The sequence below is a fragment of the Calliphora vicina genome, chromosome 2 (genome assembly GCF_958450345.1).
Source record: "Calliphora vicina chromosome 2, idCalVici1.1, whole genome shotgun sequence".
NCBI lineage: Eukaryota > Metazoa > Arthropoda > Insecta > Diptera > Calliphoridae > Calliphora > Calliphora vicina.
The window spans coordinates 139,244,636-139,262,498 of record NC_088781.1 but is presented as its reverse complement, the minus strand read 5'-3'; positions in this window follow the sequence as shown (position 1 = coordinate 139,262,498).

Below are 17,863 nucleotides of genomic sequence, written 5' to 3'. Positions count from 1 at the left end.
GAAAAGTTCATTTTGGTATTAATTACAAATTATTAAAATGTTTGTATTGTAGTCAGGGCAAAGGAATTGTTTGGAATTTGTTGTTTAACATTTGCATAAATTTAGGGAAATAATTTCAATAAAAGAATCTGGATCTAGGTCAGTGGTCGTTATCCATAATTTTCAATTTAATCAATAATGATTTTTACAAGTTTTGCTCACTTTCATGTTGTGTACATTTGAATAATTGATTGGGTGCAGCCCCTGTTGGCTATGAGTACCAACCACTGCTGTAGGTGAAGCATGGTTTTGTTATCTATATTGGTGTTTTATTAAAATATCTTGGTTTTGAGGACTTAAGGATTTACTGAAGCAATTCAGCAAGTAGAATTAAGAGTTACCTTATACTAACCTCAATTTCCCATGACCTTTGTCCTAAGTATCTTACTTTTGGCTTCCCAACAACTTTTATTTTGAGTTTAAAATCCCCTTTAGATCGGCATCTGCTAGTGATTGATATGTTATTGCATTAACCTTGTTACACTAAGTCATGAATACTTCTTATGTATGAGTCTGTAAGTCTCGTTTGTTTAAACTAACTTATGACTCCCACACAAATATAGACGTTCATATTAGGTAGAGCCCCATATGTAGGGAGACAAAAAAAAATGTTTGCAACATATAACATTTTAATCATTGACCCAGCTCAATCACAACTTAACTCCACAAAAAAATTTCTGAGAAATTTTTAATTATCGTTAACTATTTTGAGAGCCATCCTAATACACTCCCACACATCTAGATCACATCATATCATAAAAATATTTACTTATTTTTATAAGTTTCCGAATAGAATGATGTATCACTTTTCACATGCTAGCTACTCATTCAATATTTTTGTAACATGTTATGTGTATAGAAAAATTTGAAATTCATCTTCTTCAAAAGAAGTTTTATTTTATGAAAACTTAAAAAATGCACACTGACATAGAAAAATACCTACATACGTTTCCCTGTAGTTATTGGAACCATTTGATCATTGAGAAATGTGTTAGTTACATAAAATGATTGAGTTTTAAACTGTTGAATTTACTTCCCTTATATTATGAGTTTGTAACTAGTTCCAACATAGCCAAACTTGGCCAGATGCATCAAGTTGAAGATTTTTCGCTTTCAATCCCTTCAGCCTCCGTTTTTCTCTTGTCTCGTTTATAATTTCGTCTCTAGTCTCGTATGTAGTGTCACGTGTAGTCCCGTCTACAGTCAGTAGCCTTTTCTCTAGTCTCGTCTCTAGTCTGGTCACTAGTCTCGCCTCTAGTCTCGTCTCTAGTCTCCTCTGTAGACATACCATATACTCTCTGAAGTCTTATCTAAATTCTCGCCTGTAGTCTAGTCTGTGGTCTCGAATGTAATCCTATCTCCAGTCACAATCTATAGATTTGGCTATCGCAATCTATAGACTCTTCGAAAGTCTCGTCTATCGTCGCAATCTAGAATCCATACTCTCAATATATAGTCCCGTATGAAGTCTAGAATGTAGTCTCATATACAGTCACTATGTATGTCCTCATCTATAGTCTCGCCTATAGTCGCGTTTCTAGTCTCATCTCTAGTTTCTATAATCTCAATATATTATTTCAATCTAAAGTCACGATTCCAGTATCATCTCTAGTCTCTTATCTAGCCTCGTTTCTAGTCTCGTCTCTAGTCTCGTCTCTAGTCTCGTCTCTAGTCTCGTCTCTAGTCTCGTCTCTAGTCTCGTCTCTAGTCTCGTCTCTAGTCTCGTCTCTAGTCTCGTCTCTAGTCTCGTCTCTAGTCTCGTCTCTAGTCTTGTCTCTAGTCTCGTCTCTAGTCTCGTCTCTAGTCTCGTCTCTAGTCTCGTCTCTAGTCTCGTCTCTAGTCTCGTCTCTAGTCTCGTCTCTAGTCTCGTCTCTAGTCTCGTCTCTAGTCCCGTCTCTAGTCTCGTCTCTAGTCTCGTCTCTAGTCTCGTCTCTAGTTTCGTCTCTAGTCTCGTCTCTAGTTCTGTCTCTAGTCTCGTCTCTAGTCTCGTCTCTAGTCTTGTCTCTAGTCTCGTCTCTAGTCTCGTCTCTAGTCTCGTCTCTAGTCTCGTCTCTAGTCTCGTCTCTAGTCTCGTCTCTAGTCTCGTCTCTAGTCTCGTCTCTAGTCTTGTCTCTAGTCTCGTCTCTAGTCTCGTCTCTAGTCTCGTCTCTAGTCTCGTCTCTAGTCTCGTCTCTAGTCTCGTCTCTAGTCTCGTCTCTAGTCTCGTCTCTAGTCTCTTCTCTAGTCTTGTCTCTAGTCTCGTCTCTAGTCTCGTCTCTAGTATCGTCTCTAGTCTCGTCTCTAGTCTTTTCTCTAGTCTCGTCTCTAGTCTCGTCTCTAGTCTTTTCTCTAGTCTCGTCTCTAGTCTCGTCTCTAGTCTCGTCTCTAGTCTCGTCTCTAGTCTCGTCTCTAGTCTCGTCTCTAGTCTCGTCTCTAGTCTCGTCTCTAGTCTCGTCTCTAGTCTCGTCTCTAGTCTCGTCTCTAGTCTTGTCTCTAGTCTCGTCTCTAGTCTCGTCTCTAGTCTCGTCTCTAGTCTCGTCTCTAGTCTCGTCTCTAGTCTCGTCTCTAGTCTCGTCTCTAGTCTTGTCTCTAGTCTCGTCTCTAGTCTCGTCTCTAGTCTCGTCTCTAGTCTCGTCTCTAGTCTCGTCTCTAGTCTAGTCTCGTATTAACTAAAACTGCCGGGTTGACTTACACATTTTCAAAAAGTTTGTGTGTGGGAGTTTTTTTGTAAGAGTGTATTTGTTTGCTTTTGGAAACTTTACCATGATGGTTGGTTGCGGTTGAATTTGCAAATAAAACTATTAAAAATACAAGAGAATCTATTTGCTACTTTAGGTAGTTAATGAACTTTATGATGAAAAAGAAAACAGAAATTCAGGATGTGGTTGCAATTGAGGGCGAACGCCCTTGTTATTATGAACGTGTGTGGCATGATTTGCTCTCATCATACATGTTTATATAAAACAAGGTGACCAGGTAAATGACACCATACATACAGTCAATTTGTGTTTAATTTATTGACAACACAGTGTAAACAGGTTAATAGGGACTAAGTAATTTGTAGCCAATCAAATAAGTCACTTATAAAGAGAAATACTCAGTTGAGGCAACCTGTTACTGTTAAAACTAAAGAATTTTTCATTAATATTTAGTTATCTTGGAATTTTTATTGTTGGAATTCAAATTTTGCAACCAAATCAGTTGATTGTTAATAAATTTAAATAACGATTTTCTTTGAGAACAAAATTTTAAAATGTGTTAAAATCCTTTTGCTTTCATCTGTATGATAAAACTGTTATCTAGTTAATCAAACTATTCAAAATTCTAATAGAATATTAAATTTCTTACAAAAAAATCTCTAACATAAACACTTTTATCAAAACATTCCACTCCACAACAGCAATTAAAACTTTTGAGTTTTTTTTTTTTTTGCACAAAAAACTTTTCGTATTCAAATATTGAAGTACAATTTAATTTTGTTAATGTTTGTTTTTAGTGAATGCCACTTGTTGGTAACAAGACGACACCCTGACTTTGTTTCTTGTGGCTTCTGCCAACGACACTTGCTTTGTCAATTGTAATAAATATTCAATTACTTTATAAATATTTATATAAATCTGGCCATCTTGCTTAAATATAAAGAATTTTTTTTTTTTGCTGTTATTAAATTAAATTTATATGCAGTTTTCTTCTGTATTACTTTTAAGTTTTGCTATGTTAGACAGTGTTGTCAAGTGAAGAGAGAGAGAGCGGGAAAAAACGCTAGTTTTTAATTGAAATTGAACTTTACTATGAGGTGATACGACTATTACACGAGTATAGACTAGATTATTACGAGACTATAGACTAGACTAGAGGCGAAATTAGAAAGGAGATTAGATACGAGACTAGACATGAGACTAGAGAGGAAACTAGAGACGAGACTAGAGATGAAGCTAGAGACGTGACTAGAGATGAGAATAGAGACGAGACTAGAAACGAGACTATGGATGAGACTAGAGACGAGACTAGAGATCATACTAAAGAGAAGACCAAAGATGAGATTAAAGAGGAGACTAAAGAAGAGACTCGAGACGAGACTAAAGAGGAGAATAAAGAGGAGACTAAAGAGTAGACTAGCGACGTGACTAATGAGGATACTAGGGAAGAGACTAGACACGTGACTAGAGACGAGACTGGTGACTAGAGAGGAGACTAGGGAAGAGACTATAGACGAGACTAGTGACTAGAGACGAGACTAGGGATGAGACTAGAGACGAGACTAGAGACGATACTAGAGACGATACTAGAGACGAGACTAGAGACGAGACTAGAGACGAGACTAGAGACGAGACTAGAGACGAGACTAGAGACGAGACTAGAGACGAGACTAGAGACGAGACTAGAGACGAGACTAGAGACGAGACTAGAGACGATACTAGAGACGAGACTAGAGACGAGACTAGAGACGAGACTAGAGACGAGACTATAGACGAGACTAGAGACGAGACTAGAGACGTAACTAGAGACGAGACTAGAGACGAGACTAGAGACGAGACTAGAGACGAGACTAGAGACGAGACTAGAGACGAGACTAGAGACGTAACTAGAGACGAGACTAGAGACGAGACTAGAGACGAGACTAGAGACGAGACTAGAGACGAGACTAGAGACGAGACTTGAGACGAAACTAGAGACGAAACTAGAGACGAGACTAGAGACGAGACTAGAGACGAGACTAGAGACGAGACTAGAGACGAGACTAGAGACGAGACTAGAGACGAGACTAGAGACGAGACTAGAGACGAGACTATAGACGAGACTAGAGACGAGACTAGAGACGTAACTAGAGACGAGACTAGAGACGAGACTAGAGACGAGACTAGAGACGAGACTAGAGACGAGACTAGAGACGAGACTAGAGACGAGACTAGAGACGAGACTAGAGACGAGACTATAGACGAGACTAGAGACGAGACTAGAGACGTAACTAGAGACGAGACTAGAGACGAGACTAGAGACGAGACTAGAGACGAGACTAGAGACGAGACTAGAGACGAGACTAGAGACAAGACTAGAGACGAAACTAGAGACGAGACTAGAGACGAGACTAGAGACGAGACTAGAGACGAGACTAGAGACGAGACTAGAGACGAGACTAGAGACGAGACTAGAGACGAGACTAGAGACGAGACTAGAGACGAGACTAGAGACGTAACTAGAGACGAGACTAGAGACGAGACTAGAGACGAGACTAGAGACGAGACTAGAGACGAGACTAGAGACGAGACTAGAGACGAGACTAGAGACGAGACTAGAGACGAGACTAGAGACGAGACTAGAGACGAGACTATAGACGAGACTAGAGACGAGACTAGAGACGTAACTAGAGACGAGACTAGAGACGAGACTAGAGACGAGACTAGAGACGAGACTAGAGACGAGACTAGAGACGAGACTAGAGACGAGACTAGAGACAAGACTAGAGACGAAACTAGAGACGAGACTAGAGACGAGACTAGAGACGAGACTAGAGACGAGACTAGAGACGAGACTAGAGACGAGACTAGAGACGAGACTAGAGACGAGACTAGAGACGAGACTAGAGACGAGACTAGAGACGTAACTAGAGACGAGACTAGAGACGAGACTAGAGACGAGACTAGAGACGAGACTAGAGACGAGACTAGAGACGAGACTAGAGACGAGACTAGAGACGAGACTAGAGACGAGACTAGAGACGAGACTAGAGACGAGACTAGAGACGAGACTAGAGACGAGACTAGAGACGAGACTAGAGACGAGACTAGAGACGAGACTAGAGACGAGACTAGAGACGAGACTATAGACGAGACTAGAGACGTAACTAGAGACGAGACTAGAGACGAGACTAGAGACGAGACTAGAGACGAGACTAGAGACGAGACTAGAGACGAGACTAGAGACGAGACTAGAGACGAGACTAGAGACGAGACTAGAGACGAGACTATAGACGAGACTAGAGACGAGACTAGAGACGTAACTAGAGACGAGACTAGAGACGAGACTAGAGACGAGACTAGAGACGAGACTAGAGACGAGACTAGAGACGAGACTAGAGACGAGACTAGAGACGAGACTAGAGACGAAACTAGAGACGAGACTAGAGACGAGACTAGAGACGAGACTAGAGACGAGACTAGAGACGAGACTAGAGACGAGACTAGAGACGAGACTATAGACGAGACTAGAGTCGATACTAAGGAGAAGACTAGAGAGACTAGAGTCGAGACTAAGGAGAAGACTAGAGATGAGACGAGACTAAGGAGAAGACTAGAGATGAGACGAGACTAAAGAGAAGACTAGAGATGAGACGAGACTAAAGACGAGACTAGAGACGAAACTGGAAACGAAACTAAAGAGGAGACTAAAGAAGCGTCTAGACACGAGACTAAAGAGGAGAGTAAAGCGTAGACTAGAGAAGCGACTAATAAGGATACTAGGGACACGACTAGAGACTAAAGAGGATACTGCTTAGCAAACTAGATACGACACTAGGAATCATACTAAAGAGGAGAATAAAGAAGAGACTAGAGACGAGACTAAAGAGTAGACTAGAGATGTGACTAATGAGAATACTAGGGATGACACTAGACACGTGACTAGAGGCGAGACTAGAGACGAGACTAGAGACGAGACTAGAGGCGAGACTAGAGACGAGACTAGAGACGAGACTAGAGACGAGACTAGAGACGAGACTAGAGACGAGACTAGAGACGTAACTAGAGACGAGACTAGAGACGAGACTAGAGACGAGACTAGAGACGAGATTAGAGACTAGACTAGAGACGTAACTAGAGACGAGACTAGAGACGAGACTAGAGACGAGAATAGAGACGAGACTAGAGACGAGACTAGAGACGAGACTAGAGACGAGACTAGAGACGAGACTAGAGACGAGACTAGAGACGAGACTAGAGACGAGACTAGAGACGAGACTAGAGACGAGACTATAGACGAGACTAGAGACGAGACTAGAGACGTAACTAGAGACGAGACTAGAGACTAGAGACGAGACTAGAGACGAGACTAGAGACGAGACTAGAGACGAGACTAGAGACGAGACTAGAGACGAGACTAGAGACGAGACTAGAGACGAGACTAGAGACGAGACTATAGACGAGACTAGAGACGAGACTAGAGACGAGACTAGAGACGAAACTAGAGACGAGACTATAGACGAGACTAGAGACGAGACTAGAGACGAGACTATAGACGAGACTAGAGACGTAACTAGAGACGAGACTAGAGACGAGACTAGAGACGAGACTAGAGACGAGACTAGAGACGAGACTAGAGACGAGACTAGAGACGAGACTAGAGACGAAACTAGAGACGAGACTAGAGACGAGACTAGAGACGAGACTAGAGACGAGACTAGAGACGAGACTAGAGACGAGACTAGAGACGAGACTAGAGACGAGACTAGAGACGAGACTAGAGACGAGACTAGAGACGAGACTAGAGACGAGACTAGAGACGAAACTAGAGACGAGACTATAGACGAGACTAGAGACGTAACTAGAGACGAGACTAGAGACGAGACTAGAGACGAGACTAAAGACGAGACTAGAGACGAGACTAGAGACGAGACGAGACGAAACTAGAGACGAGACTAGAGACGAGACTAGAGACGAGACTAGAGACGAGACTAGAGACGAGACTAGAGACGAGACTAGAGACGAGACTAGAGACGAGACTAGAGACGAGACTAGAGACGAGACTAGAGACGAGACTAGAGACGAGACTAGAGACGAGACTAGAGACGAGACTAGAGACGAGACTAGAGACGAGACTAGAGACGAGACTAGAGACGAGACTAGAGACGAGACTAGAGACGAGACTAGAGACGAGACTAGAGACGAGACTATAGACGAGACTAGAGACGAGACTAGAGACGAGACTAGAGTCGAGACTAAGGAGAAGACTAGAGAGACTAGAGTCGAGACTAAGGAGAAGACTAGAGATGAGACGAGACTAAGGAGAAGACTAGAGATGAGACGAGACTAAGGAGAAGACTAGAGATGAGACGAGACTAAAGACGAGACTAGAGACGAAACTGGAAACGAAACTAAAGAGGAGACTAAAGAAGCGTCTAGAGACGAGACTAAAGAGGAGAGTAAAGCGTAGACTAGAGAAGCGACTAATAAGGATACTAGGGACACGACTAGAGACTAAAGAGGATACTGCTTAGCAAACTAGATACGACACTAGGAATCATACTAAAGAGGAGAATAAAGAAGAGACTAGAGACGAGACTAAAGAGTAGACTAGAGATGTGACTAATGAGAATACTAGGGATGACACTAGACACGTGACTAGAGGCGAGACTAGAGACGAGACTAGAGACGAGACTAGAGACGAGACTAGAGACGAGACTAGAGACGAGACTAGAGACGAGACTAGAGACGAGACTAGAGACGAGACTAGAGACGAGACTAGAGACGAGACTAGAGACGAGACTAGAGACGAGACTAGAGACGAGACTAGAGACGAGACTAGAGACGAGACTAGAGACGAGACTAGAGACGAGACTAGAGACGAGACTAGAGACGAGACTAGAGACGAGACTAGAGACGAGACTAGAGACGAGACTAGAGACGAGACTACAGGCGAGACTAGTGACCAGACTAGAGACGGGACTGGAGATGGTACTAGAGATGAAACTTCCGACGAGGCGGGATTAGAGATTAGAAACGAGACTGGAGACGACACAATAGACGATACTAGACACGAGACTACAGACGAATCTTGATATGGAATTAGATACGATACTTTAAACAAGATGAGACTATATACGAGTAAGATACGATGTCTTATGTAGACCCTACTAACCTTCTGAACATTTCTGTCTATTATACAAAATTATTTGCAAACGTTTTCATAATGAATACTTCAGCTGAAAAATACTTATGTACGTTAATACAATTTGAAAAATCTTCTCCTAAAAGAAACAGATTCTGTTAAAATAATACCACCGCAGCCAATAAAGAAAATTACTGGCAATTGAATACAGATAAAGAAGAGAAAAATGCAGCTTGAGTTAAAAGCACTATATTAGCTTCAAGTATGCAACTCTATACGGATGCTCATGCACAGACATGCATCGGTAAGTAGCGAGGTGGAGAAAGCGAGATTAGAGAAGGCCCTTTAAAAAGGCCTTAATTGGTAGAGACAGGGTTTTGGAATTGGAAAATAGTTTAAATAGGACGGAGTGAGTGTAAAAAAAATGTATATACTTGTTATTCTTCGTGAGGGTATAATAAGGAATTTGTGAATGAAGTTTTATTTGGAAATCATAGCGTCAATATGAATGTCAACGAATTTCCTAAAAGTATTCAAATAGGAAACAACAATTGCAAATAGATTCAACAGATAAATAAAGTGAATATTGATATCCATGTTGTCTTTATGTCGACCACTGATTTAGAATATGGCTCTAGTACGAAGCTTACAAAATGAGAGGATTGAGAGTGTGTATATGCTTTTTTAGAAGGTATTTATGAATTCCTTCTTAAAGAGAAAGTCTAATAAAGGCCTTTAGTTTTCTCTGCCTTTTGGATGACAATGAATCTGTGTCTTGTGTGAGTGTAAGTGTGCAACTCTGAGAGTATTTGTGTTGAGAAACTTTTTACAATTTGTTATTGTTTTCATTTCTTTAGTTTATTTTATTTGCTTTCCTGTTTTGGCAAAAGTAAAAGTTTTTCTCAACTGCTGCAGCAGCCTCATGAGGAAGTGTGGTGGGATGGTAGAGGTAAATGTGGTAAGGGGTTAAGAGAGGTGGTATTTTCACAGTCATTTGGCTGCAATAGTGCATGAATAAAGTATATTTTGTACTTAGAAGACGATAAGTTATCGTCAAAGAACAAGTAAGTAAAAGAAGTAGAATTTAGTTTTTTTGTTGTTTTGCTTTAGCTCTCGACTTTTTTTTGTTTTCCGTTTGCTTTTTACACTATTTAAATACTTATTTTCTTTTGGTTTTTTGTTTTTTTAATGCAAACTTCCGTTACGAGAGACACATTTAAAAGTGGTGAAAACGATTAAAAGACTTTTAATTTTATTTGCATTTTGTTTCCATTCACTGCACTTTTTTGTACATTTGTTGGTGTTTTGTACGAGACTTGCAATAAATAAATGTGGATAAAGACAAATAGGGAAAGAAGTAAAAAAGACAAAAAAACGGATGTGTAGTTAAATCCTTTTTCTATATAAATAAGCTCACAATTAAATCCCTTTAAAAAGGAACAATTTATATCAATAATGGGAATTTAATTTCATGTGGAAGCCACCTTTTCCACTGCACTTTCAATCACATATTGGCGATGGCTAAAATACAATGAGTGCAATTGTTTGTTAATGGTTTTGTGTTGCCAAAAGAGAAATTTCATTTCATTTCATTACATTTTATTTTCGTTTAAAAACAAATTTTCCATTTCAATGTGCACCACAGAATTTAATTAAATTTTCTATTAAATTTAAGCAGCTGCATATTTAATTAAATTTGAGAGGTTTTTATTTTTGAAAATTTAAATTTGGGGGGGCCAAAATTATACGATAATAACTTACGGCCATTTAATGGTTGTCTACTTAAAAAGGCCACCAACAGCACCCCATCTTCATCATCATGATTCTCATACGAACTGATAGCAAAACCCAGCAGTTCTGCATTGACAACTTTTAGTTATTAATATCTAATGTCTAATTACTTGGCTGTTTCCTATTTACATATTTTTGGGTTACTAGACATGTAATGCAGAAGTCTATTGCTTACTTAATACATCCCTAGTAATCTATCGTAAAGTCAATTGTCACGTTAGTGACTCTAAGTAATCTAGGATGTAGTCAATTTAAACTTGTGGAAGTAGTTTCCTTTTGCAATACAAAGTTTAGTGAGATCTGCTGGGTTATTTTGAGTGAACAAACAGATTTTAGCCACTAGAGAGATTAATTTACTCATTCACTTATTGTTGCTGCTGCTACTTACACACTTAAAAATTAATGTTGCTGATATTGTTTATTGCTGCTACTGCTGCTGCTGTTACTACATATTGTTGTTGCTGTTTTTGCTGTTGGTTTTCTTGCCAATAATGTACTAGTACACTTTAATACATAATAGGTTTCCCATTACAATTATACTGCTACAATGCAGTGTATATGGATATATCTACAGTGTGTAACGAAAGTAATCATAGTTTTTTAACAAAGTTATAATTCTCATCAATAGCAATTGAAAAATTTTAATATAAACAAGTTATATTCGGCTGTGCCAAATCTTATATACTTCACCAAATTATACTATAAAATAAAATTTTTAGTTAAACAAAATTTAAATTTTTTATTTTCGAAATTGTTTTTTAATTTATTTTAAAAAAGTTTTTTCCAATTTTTTTTTTTTAAATTTATTGAAAAAAAAATTTATTACAAAAAATACTTTAGGTGAAAAAAAAATTCGGGTTAAAAAATATTTTTCCCGATTTTGCCCCATTGTAGGTCCAACTTACTATAGTCTTACATACATCGTTGCAATGTCTATATTAATGACTTAGTAATTCAGATATTGATCAAAAATAGGCCAAAAATCGAGATTGTCCCGGTTTTATCCTTAGCCATTTGTGGGTCGATTTTAAATAGCAACCGAACCGGAAGAATTCCCGATATATTGATGTATGAATTATGTATGTAAGGTATTTGGGGGCTACGGAAAGTTGATTTCAACATACAGACGGACAGACAGGCATGGCTATATCGACTTCGCTATCTATAACGATCCAGAATATACACTGAGCGCCATAAGTGAGTCAACACCCACTTAAATTTTAGATTTTCTGCTATAAAAAATATATTTGTAGCACAACAATAATTTTACGATGAAAATTAAAAGCTTCCTTCATAACCAACTCTCACCACAAAATAAAAATTTTAAAAATACAACAACTATATTTTTTTACGAGTTTAAAACAAAAAACTCAAAATATTTCGCAGCAAAAGTGAGTATACACTTTTCCTCTCATTACATTTTTTGATAAAACCGTTAGATTTACTGCTACTTTTCTTCAATTTTTTGTAAGAAAATGCAATTTAAGCATTCTTTAAGTTTATTAGTACTCATCATTTGCTGTGTAATAATCTGACAAGAAGTACAAAAGGTTTTAAAAAGATGAGAACTGAAATTTCAATGGAAACTCGGAAAATTATTGTAGATCTAAGGGAAAAAGGAAAATCTTATCGTGAAATTGCGTCAATTGTTCACACTTCAGTGAAAAAAATCGTCGATAAATATAAAAACTTTAAAAGATAGAAAATTTTGATCGAACAGGTCGGCCGAGAATATTAAATGAAAGGGAAGAAAGGAAGATTGTTGCCACAGTGAAAAATAATCCTGCTTCTAGCGCAGTGCAGATTGCCAAAGAGATTAGCGAAGAGTTGGAAAAATCTGTAAGTGGAACTACAATACGGCGTATATTGCATAAATCCGGATTTCATGGCAGACGTCCCAGAAAAAAACCCTTTATTTCCAAGGTAAATAAAGCAAAACGGATAAATTACGCCAAAAAATATGAAAATAAGGACATTAACTTTTGGGAAAATGTCCTGTTCACGGATGAGAGTAAGTTCGAGATCTTTGGAGGTAAAAAAATTAAAAAAATTTGGAGAAAAAAGAATGAGAATGGCCGAGCAAAATATCCAGTGTACAGTTAAGCACGGAGGAGGCTCAGTAATGGTTTGGGGATGTTTTTCAGCATCTGGAGTTGGAGAGCTTGACTTTATTGACACGACAATGAATGCTCAATGCTACGTAAAACTTTTAGAAAAAAATCTTGCACCAAGTGTTTCCAAATTGAATTTGCCTGGACATTGGATCTTTCAACAAGACAATGATCCCAAGCATACCTCCCGTTTGGCGAAGGAGTGGTTGCAACAAAACACACCAAACATGCTGGATCACCCTCCACAATCCCCGGATCTTAATCCCATTGAAAATCTTTGGGATCATTTGGACCGCCAGATCCGAAAAAGAAAGATTACAAGCAAAGAAACACTAAAGGAAGCATTATTAGATGAATGGGTCAAAATTCCACCCGAATATACCAGAAAATTAGCAGAATCTATGCCAAATAGGCTAAAATGTGTAAAAAAGGCTAAGGGAGGTCCAACTAAGTATTAAAACTTATTTTTTTTTTAATTTTCAATATTTATCTTTAGTAATTATGAAAGTGTATACTAACTTTTGGTGCGAAAAATTAGAGATATTTTTGTTCTTAAGTATAAAAAAATTCTTCTTTATCATGAATTGTTGTTTTTGTTTTAATATTTTATAAGTAATAAATAAACGTTTTTATTTTTGGAAATTCATTCGTCTATTCTCATTTACTTTTCTCGCTATCTTAAGAAAATAAATTATTTCAGTGGTGTTTACTCACTTTTGGCGCTCAGTGTATATACAGTACGGGCTCGATTTGCGCAACCGAAAGGAAATCGAGGTTGTTGCGATATTCGAAATGTTGCAATAAGCAACCACTATATACGTTATTATTTGTTATTCTTTTTTTAACAAAAACATGCAATTTAATTAACAAAAAGTATTTAATTCATTTATTAAACAAAACAAAGTAAAAATAAATATAATATGTACTCGAATAAATAAAAAATATTTTAATAAAAAATAACTGAATAAACAGCCAAAATTCTTTATGAGAGCAGTGTCGTCGTGAACTTATTTTTAGGTGCCTATGATTTGGCAAATAGTTTTGAATTACGCTTCTGATTAAAAAAACAACCAGAATAAATAGAGAAGAGAATAGAATAACTTCTGAATAATATTACATATGAAAAAAAAAAATAAAGTTGCACTTATCGCGACTGTTTTTTTAAAAAAGTTGCAGTTATAAAGACTCTAATGTTTAAAAATAGGCTGTTGCGCTAATCGGTCAGTTGCAATAATAGGTAGTTGCACAAATCGAGCCCGTACTGTACTTTGTTGGGTCGCAAATAAATAATGTAGAAATTACAAACTGAATGACAAACTTATAAATACCCTTGCCACTCATGGTAAAGGGATAACTAGATTTTTTGTGAAAAATATTTTAAAAAATTATTGATAAACTTTTTTCCGTGACTAACGATTTTAGTGAAAAAAAAACTTTTTATCTTTGAAAAAGTGTTTAGTGAAAACAAGTAAGAGAGCTATATTCGGCGTAACGAATCTTATATACCCTCACCAAATTATACTTCAAAATACAAAATTTAAATATTTTTAGGTGAATTTTTTTTTTTTTTTCATTTTTTGAAAAAAAAAAAATTTTTGAATTGTTTTGTTAAAGTTTTTTAAATTTAAATTTTTTTTTTAAAAAATGTTTTTTTTGTTTATTAAAATTTTTTTTGGTGAAAAAAAAAATTCGGGTTAAAAAATATTTTTTCCCGATTTTGATCCATTGTTGGTCCAACTTACTATGGTCTTATATGCGTCGTTGCAAAGGTCTTTGAAATATCTATCATTAGATATCCATATTGTCTATATTTATGACTTAGAAATCCAGATATTGGTCAAACAAGTAAGAGAGCTATATTCGGCTATGCCGTATCTTATATACCCTTCACCAAATTATACTTTAAAATAATTTTTTTAAATATTTTTAGATAAACAAAATTTAATTGGTTTTCAAAATTTTTTTTTTGAAATTGTTTTTTAATTTTTTTTAAAAAAAGTTTTTCCAAATTTTTTTAAAATTTTTTTTTAGTTTTTAAGTTTTTTTTTTGGAAAAAAATGTATGACAAAAAAATTTTTTTGATGAAAATAAATTCGGGTTAAAAAATATTTTTTTCCGATTTTGACCCATTGTAGGTCCAACTTACTATGGTCTTATTTAAGTCGTTGCAAAGGTCTTTGAAATATCTATAATTAAATATCCATATTGTATTAATGATTAAGTAATTCAGATATAGGTAAAAAAACGAGGTTGTCCTGGTTTTTTCCTCATATCTCTGCCATTTGTGGATCGATTTTGCTGATTTTAAATAGCAAATTTCTCGAAAGCATGCCTGACAGAATTATTGAAGATTTGGATGCCGAAGATATCAGGGGTCTTCAGAAAATTGATTTCAACAGACAGACGGACAGACAGACAGACATACGGACATGTCTTAATCGACTCCGCTATCTATAAGGATCCAGAATATATATACTTTATAGGGTTGGAAATGAAAACAGGTCTTCCTGAAAAACATTTTTTAAGGAAAATCGATTTTTAGTGAAAAACTTTTTTTTTTAATAAAAAAAACAATTTTTAATAAAAAAAACTATTTTTAATGTAGAAACGTTTTTTAGTAGAAAACAGCTTTTTGTGACAAAGTTTTTAGGGAAAAATAGTTTTTCGTAAAAAGCGAAAAAACACAAATTTTTGGTGACGAATAGAAAAACGTTTTTAAGAAAAAAAAACCGAATTTTCGTGAAAAACAATTTTTAGTGAACCGTTTATTACAACGGTTTTCCGTGAAAAACGTCGAAAAAACGGTTTCACGTGAATAAAATGTTTAGTGGAAAAACAGTTTCTCATGGAAATACAAAAAAACGTTTTCCATGGAAAACCGTTTTTTTTCGTAAAAAACGCTTTTTTGTAAAAAAGATTTTCCGTTTAGTAAACATAATTTTTGATAAAAATACAGTTTAAAATAAAAAAAAAACGTTATTTGATGAATACACGATTATTAGTAAAAAAAAACCGTGAAATTTTTTTGTGATCACGGTTTAACAATTTTTGCTTTACAAGATGAAGAACATTTTTTGAGTGATGAAGAAGATTTTGTTTAAAAACGAATTTTCGAATTTTTTTGAAAAACTTTTTTTTTTTAAATCGATTTTTATTGATAAATATTGATTTTTGTATTAAACAGTTTTCCGTGAAAAAGTTTTTTAGTGAAAAAACGGTTTTTCATGAGAAACACTTTTATGGAATTTTTTTCGTAAAAATTATTTTTTATAAAAAGATATTTTAAAGTAAAATATCGATATTTAGTGAATAAACGATTATTGGTAAAAAAACCTGTATTGGGTGAAGAAAAAATTGTTTGTGAAAAAGGTTTTGTTAAACAATTTTTTAGTTCATTAAAATAACAATTAAAGAAAAATGCCAGGCTTTTACTAATATAAAGGAAAGCCACTTATGTACCTTTTAACTTTTACCACCCACTGTATATTTAAATAAATACATAACAATGTACTTTTATATATAAATAACTAGATGTCGAAGTCAGTATAATAACTAGTACATTAAACAGAAGCATGTTTCATTATTTGTTAACATCTTCATCAGCAACAACCCACTATGACCTCTTCAATTTGTTTTTGCCACTGACTACAGAAAAGAAACTGCTGTTTCATGTTTCCTTCCTGACTGACTGAGTGACTGACTGCTTGTCTGCCTGGCTGCCTAGCTGCCAGTGCCAAAGGCTACTTTATGCCAGAATATTGAAATATTCATTAAACAATTTGTTGTTGTGTTTTTAAATAGAAATAATACGAGTAATATTAACAATAATAACAGCAATAATAAACATAATAACAAAATTTAAATAGATATTTTGTAAGTAAATATTAGCAATACTAAATATTAAATATAAATTACTTTACTTACTCGGCCATAAATCTATACATTCATTCAGTCATTTAGTCATTCATGTATATAAAATGCTAAATTTAAAGACACATTAATGCAACATGGCAGTTTATTACAATTATGGTTGGTAAATGAAAAATATAGCTTTAAAATGGCAAAAACCAATGTCTATAAGAAACATTAATAGCAGCAGCAATAGCAGTAATAATATACAAGAAAGCCTTTCTTTATTTTTTGAAAAAGATGAAGCACCATGTGTCTTCTATGGCTTATTTTTTCATTATAACCAAAAAAACAGTTTGCCTCTTGTAGTTTTCGCAAATATTTTCACAAATATTGAAGGACTTTATTGCAGAAATATGAGAAATTATTTGCCAATATTTAAGTAGTTTTTGTTTATTGTGTTTATTTGTAGATAAATTTTTATTATTTTTATAATAACAATTTCGAACAAAAAATATTATTGATTTTTCTTTTTATTGTTTGTTTTTATTTCGTATTGAAATAAATATGGAGATCAATATTTATTTTTGTGGGTAAATACAAAAAATTAAATGATTATATTAATTAATAGCAGGAATATAAAATAATTTAATAGTTTAGGAGACTAAGGACACATCAATATAATGAAAATGATAGAATGAAATCAAACCATTCGCGAACGTTTCTAAAATGAACTGGCTAATTGCATTAAAAGTTTAACCTGCCTCTACGATCTTCGCTTGCAATAAGAAATAGTAATAAGTTTTTGTTTATGAAATAAAAAATAATGCGAAAAACTGAGAAAAAGCTTTTGTAGCAAATGCTTTTTCTTCAGTTATTCTTGTATTTTTAGCATAAACCATGTCTGCGTATGAGCAATATTCAGCAATTATTTATTACTCATACTTTAACGATAGTTCGGTAACAGCAGCATTTTAGCACTAACAGTAATTGTAGTAGCCTCTCTTACGCAAGTAGTAACAAGTTCCACAATCTCTAATACTTTCAATCTCCGATCGGCCAACACCATATCGTGATTTTTATACCCTTCACCATGACTGGCAAGGGTATAAGTAAGTTTGTAATTTGTATACTTTTCATTTGCGACCCCACAAAGAATATATATTCTGAATCGTTATAGATAGAGGAGTCGATATAACTATATTCGTCTGTCCGTCTGTATGTTGAAATCAACTTTCCGTAGCCCCCAAATAACTTACATACATGATTTA